The sequence below is a fragment of the Bos mutus genome, chromosome 5 (genome assembly GCF_027580195.1).
Source record: "Bos mutus isolate GX-2022 chromosome 5, NWIPB_WYAK_1.1, whole genome shotgun sequence".
Lineage (NCBI taxonomy): Eukaryota > Metazoa > Chordata > Mammalia > Artiodactyla > Bovidae > Bos > Bos mutus.
In genome coordinates this window covers 21452762-21458392 of record NC_091621.1, presented here as the reverse complement: position 1 = coordinate 21458392, position 5631 = coordinate 21452762, and the positions used below count along the sequence as shown (strand labels likewise).

The window sequence follows — 5631 nt, the reverse complement described above, 5'->3', positions numbered from 1 at the left end:
ACACTAAAACTAGGGTATAAACCGGTTGGATCTATTTTTTTTTTTAACCTAATTCTTCAAAACAGGCCCCTCCATCACGTTTTTGTTTTTCTTGGTTTTCAGAGGTTCCAACTTAGCCCCCACTGCTAAAAGTTGGCCTTACACAGTGGCTCCAGAGGATTGGGGTCTCTATCATCCCAGATACAGAAAATAATAATAGTGGGGCTTTCAGAGACTGGGATGGCAAACCCTATGTGGATGGAGGAGAAAGTCTTTTTTTTTTTTTTTTGTCTTTAAAAAGAAAAACACAAAGCCAGCCCTCTTAAGCAATGACTAAGAGGAGGGAGAGAGGGTAGTGGAGGCTGACTTAAGTGCATCTAATACTGAAGCGTCCTTTCAATTCCACCTATTTCTTCCCTCCACCCCATCACTCCAGAGTGGACTGGCTAAGAGGGGCAGGTGAGTGCTAAGGCATCCAGACAAGATCAGTGAGCTAAGTGCCCGGGCTGAGCCAGATCACACTCGCACTGGAGGAGAGGGTGATACTGGGGGTAGGGGCTTGAGAAGGCCATCAGAGTCGAAGGTGAGGTACTGGCTTGGTCACATCCTGGAAGAAAGGGTGAACCAGAGCTGCCTTGGCTGAAACCCACTTGTTAGGCTTGTAGTGCAGCATTTGCAATAACAAGCTCCATCCATCTTCATCTGGGGTGGCACCACTTTGCTAAAATCTTGCCTGGCCCTCTTGGGGAAACTTGGCTTATAATCCGACATAGAAATAACTCCTGGCCAAACCACCTCATCTGGGGTCTCCAGGGAAGAAAGATCTGGAAGAGTTGGTTGATCTCAGAGTCTCCAGGAAATAGGGCCCAGTGGGTCACCATCTCAGCAAAGATGCAACCGAGGCTCCAGATGTCCACAGCTATGGAGTAGTATTTGCAGCCCAGAAGGATTTCCAGTGCTCAGTACCACGGAGTCACCACCTCGTCGGTATAAGTATGAACAGGGACCCCAAAAGCTCTGGCTAGTCCGAAGTCTGCTAGCTTGATGGACCCATCTGCGTTGATAAGCAGATTCTGAGGTTTGAGGTCTCGGTGCAGGACCCAATGAGAGTGGCAGAAAGCGAGGCCCTGGAGCAGCTGGAACAAGTAGCTCTTTATGAGGGGAAGAGGAATGCCAGTGAGCACAGAGGCATCCATGAATTTCTTGAGATCCTAGTGCAAAAACTCAAAAACCAGGTAGAGTTTGTTTTCTGTGTGAATGACATCCAGCAGTTTGACAATATTAGGGTGATTAAACTCCTTAAGCCGAGAGATCTCTCATATGGCAACTGGGTGCAGCCTCTGTCTCAGTGTCCAGGCGGATTCTTTTAAGCGCCACCACTTCTCCCGTCAACTTGTTTTTGGCTTTGTACACAACTCTGTACGTGCCCTCTCTGATTTTTTTCCACTTTTTGGAAGTTCTCATGAAGCCTAGCAAGTCAGGTCAGCCTGGCCCTGGAGCAGGGGCCTGGAAACCCTGCAGAAAAGGGCACCCAGCTCTTGGGGGCTGAGGAGGGAAACAGGGCCCAGCACTGCAACTGGCGTTCGGGATGGAATGCAGTGTATCTCTCGCTCTTGTCAATTTATCCAACTTGAAACAATATTGCGACCTCCACCCCTCCTCCCTTACCCAGTTCCCTCCTTTCAGGATGTTAATGGTAGTTCTATTTAATTTTCTGAGGAACTTCCATATCGTTTCCATAGTGGCACCATCAATTTACGTTCCCAACAACTTTTTTCTCCATATCCTTCCCAACACTTATTAAGGTCTTTTTGATAATAGCCTTTCTGAGAGGTGTGAGTGGTTATCTCATGGTTTTGATTGGCATTTCCCTGATGATTAGTGATGTTGAACCTCTTGGCATGTGTCTGTTGGCCATCTGTATGTAGTCATCTTCAGAAAAATGTATATTCAGATTTTCTGTCCATTTTCTTAAATTGATTTTAAGCTGTATGAGTTCTTGATATATTTTGGATATTAACCATTTATCAGATAAATGTCTACAATGTGCAAATATTTTCTCCCATTCAGCACTTTTTCATTTTGTTGATGGTTTCCTTTGCTGTGTAGAAGCATTTTAGTCTGATGTATAGTCACTCTTGTTTATTTTCCCCAGGTGCCAAATCCAAAAAGTGTTTGTCATGGCCAATGTTTTCTTCTAGGAGCCTTGTGGTTTCAGGTCTTACGTTCAAGTCTTTGTTTATGGTATAAGTAGTCACTTGGTTTCATTCTTTGGCATATGGTTGTCCAGTTTTCAGTATATCATTTGTTGAAGAGAGTGTCCTTTCCCCAATGTGTATTCTTGGCTTCTCTGTTATGTAACTGACCCTATATGCATGAGTTTATTTCTGAGCTCTCTATGCTGTTCCATTGGGCTGTGAACCTGATATCAAGCTATGTTATAGTTGTATCAAGGAACATGATGCTTATAGCTTTGTTCTTCTTTCTCAATATTGCTTTGCCTATGTAGGGTTTTTGTGGTTCCATATAAATTTTAGGACTGTTTGTCCTATTTCTGTGCAAAATGCCATTGGAATTTTAACAGAGATTGCATTCAATCTGTAGGTGCTTTAGGTAGTACAGACATTTTAACAATATTAATTCTTCCAGTCCATCAGCACAGTATATCTTTCCATTTATTTGTGTCTTAAATTTCTTTCGTCAATGTCTTATAGTTTTCAGTGTACAGGTCTTTCACCTGCCTGGTTAAATTTATTCCTAGAAATTTTATTCTCTTTGATGCAATTGTAAATGGGATTTTTCCTTTAATTTCTCTTTCTGATAATTTGTTATTAGTGTATAGAAATGGAACACATTTCAGTTTACTAATTTTGTATCTTGCAACTTTACTGAATTCATTTTTTAGGAAGTCTTCAGGTTGTTTTTTTTAACATATACTGTCATGTCATTTGCAAATAGTGACAGTTTTACTTCTTTCTAATTTGGATGCCTTTTCTTTCTTTTGCCTTCTAATACTGTGTTTAATAAAAGGGACAAGAGTGAGCATCCTCATCTTGTTTCTAATCTTAAAAGTTTTGAGCTTTTCATCTCTGAGTGTGGTGTTAGTTATGAACTTGTTATATATGGTCTCTATTGTGTTCAGGTGAATTCCCTTTATACTCATGTTGTTGAGTTTTTATCATAAATGAATGTTAGAAATTTGTCACATACTTTTTCTGTATCTATCGAGATGCTAATATAATTTTTATCTTTCATTTTGTTATTGTGGTGTATCACCTTGTTTTGAAGATGTTAAACCATCCTTGCAGCCTTGGAATAAATCCCACTTGATCATGATGTATGATCCTTTTAATATATGGTTGAATTTGGTTTACTAATATTTTGTTGAGAATTTCTGCATCTATGGTTACCAGGGATATTAGCCTTTAATTTTCTTTCCTTGTGATGTCCTAATTTGATTTTGGTATTGTATTAATTCATCTTTGAAAGTTGGTTAGAACTCACCAATGAAGCCACTTGATCCTTTGGTTTTTTGGAAGGTTTTACTGATTCAGTCTCCTTACTAACAGTTGGTCTGTTCACACTTCCTATTCCTCATGACTCTGTCTTAGAATGTTGTGTTTCCAGGAATGTAGCTAATTCTTCTAGGTTGTTCAGGTTGTCGGCATGCAGTTGTTCACAGTAGTTTCAGGAACCTTTGTATTTCTGTGGCATCAGTTGTAATGTCTCCTCTAATTTCCTTCAGCCCTTTCTCTTTTTCTCTTGGTAAGTCTCACTAAAGATTTGTCAACCAAAGACCATCTCCTGGTTTCACTGGTATTTTCTATTGTCTTCTTAGTCTCTATTTCATTTGTTTCTGCTCTGATCTTTATTACTTCTTTCTTTTTACTAACCTTTGTTTGTTCTTTTTAATTCCTTGAGATATAGTTAGGTTGTTTGAGATCTTCTTGGTTCATGAAGTATACACTTGTCACTACAACCTTCCTTCTTAGAACTGCTTTTGCTTCATCCCATAGGTTTTTGTACGTTTTATTTCCATTCTCACTTGTCTCAAGGTTTTTATGATTTCTCTGTTGACCTATTGCTTTGTTTGGTAGCTTAATTGCCACATATTTGTGAATTTTCTGATTTTATTCTTGTAACTGATTTCTACTTTCATAGCACCATGGTGAGAAAATATGGCTGATATGATTTCAGTCTTCTTAAATTTGTTAAGACTGTTTTGTGGCCTAAAACATGATCTATCCTGGAGAATGTTCCATGCACACTGGGAAAAAAATGCATTTTGTATTGCTGTTGGATGGAATGCTTTATTTCTGTTAAGTCCATCTTGTCTAATTTGTCATTTAAGGCATATGTTTGATTTTCTGCCTATGAGTGATTTCTATTGATGTAAGTGGGTTATTAAAACCCCCTACTATTATCATAATGCTGTCCATTTCTCTCCTTAGGTATGTTAATATTTGCTTTCTACATTTAGGTGCTCCTATATTATGTGCATAAACATTTACAAATGTTATATCTCCTCGTTGAATTGACCCTTTTATCCAAAGAAGTATTCTTGAGAGGGCTAGTGACTAATATCCTTGCTGAAGACAATTAAGACTCAAGATTCCCCTCTGCCATTTAAGCATTTTAAGTAATTACAAACTGTTAGTAAAATGTAACATACTATAGAGAAAAGTTACCTTAACAGGTGGGATAAGACATGAAAAAATGCTAATGGCTTAGTTCTAGAGTCCAGTAAGTTAAGTAACTTAGAGAATACTGACATAAAGTTAAAAAAAATCAGAGTAATGATCCATAAAAGAAAGCTGAAAAGCAGACTATAGATCTAAAGCCTAGTTCAGAAGAGCTGACTAGATAAGAAATACTTATATTAAAAATGATTCAATTACAACATCTACCCAGCTCTTTTCACCTTTACTTTTACCCTAATGCTTATCACACCTCCTCCTCTCAACAGTAGAAACTCATGGAGAGTCCATCTTTGGATTAGATACCTTTAGATTTTTCTCTGTGGAAGATGGAGGAGTCTTAGCATTCTCTTGTGAGTAGTGCTTAGCATATCAGTTTACCTCTTGAAAGCTGCAGTAGATTGTCTCCAAAGCTGGCTGCCAACTATGCCTTCTATGTCAGTGTGCAAATGCTCGTTTTCTCATCAAGATGCAGTGTTTGTATACCCATCCGTTGAACTGTTCTGGCCTGTGACTTGCATTGATTAATAGAATGCAGAAATGACATTCTGAGAATTCCAAGCCTTTGTCTCTAGAGGTCTATAGCACCTGCTTTCACTCTTGGAAACCAGCCGCCCTGCAAATGTCAGACTAAATTACTGAGTGATGAGGCCACCAGGGGGAGAACCTAAGTGCTCTGAAATTGGGAGTGAGCCCATCTTTGATTCTCAAACCCCACTTGAATCACTCCAGGTGATACTGTAAGAGAGAGGCCCAGCCAGCTGTCAGCTTTCAGGCCATTCCAACAGAGGTCACAGACATCACAGAGCAGAGAGGAGCCATCCACACTGAGCCCTGCCCAAATTTCTGATGCACAGAAACATGAACAAATGGTTGTGGTTTCAAGTGGCTAGGATTTGGGTATTTTATTACACAGCAACTGACAACGGAAACAAAGTACAGATAACCTGGCTCT

The 5631-nt window shown here is 39.5% G+C and overlaps 1 pseudogene; it reads right to left on the bottom strand.

Moving 5' to 3' along the window:
- Positions 1 to 219: 219 nt before the first annotated feature.
- On the bottom strand, positions 220 to 1893 carry LOC102270328 (cyclin-dependent kinase 2-like; annotated as a pseudogene).
- Between the last annotated feature and the right edge of the window lie 3738 nt (positions 1894 to 5631).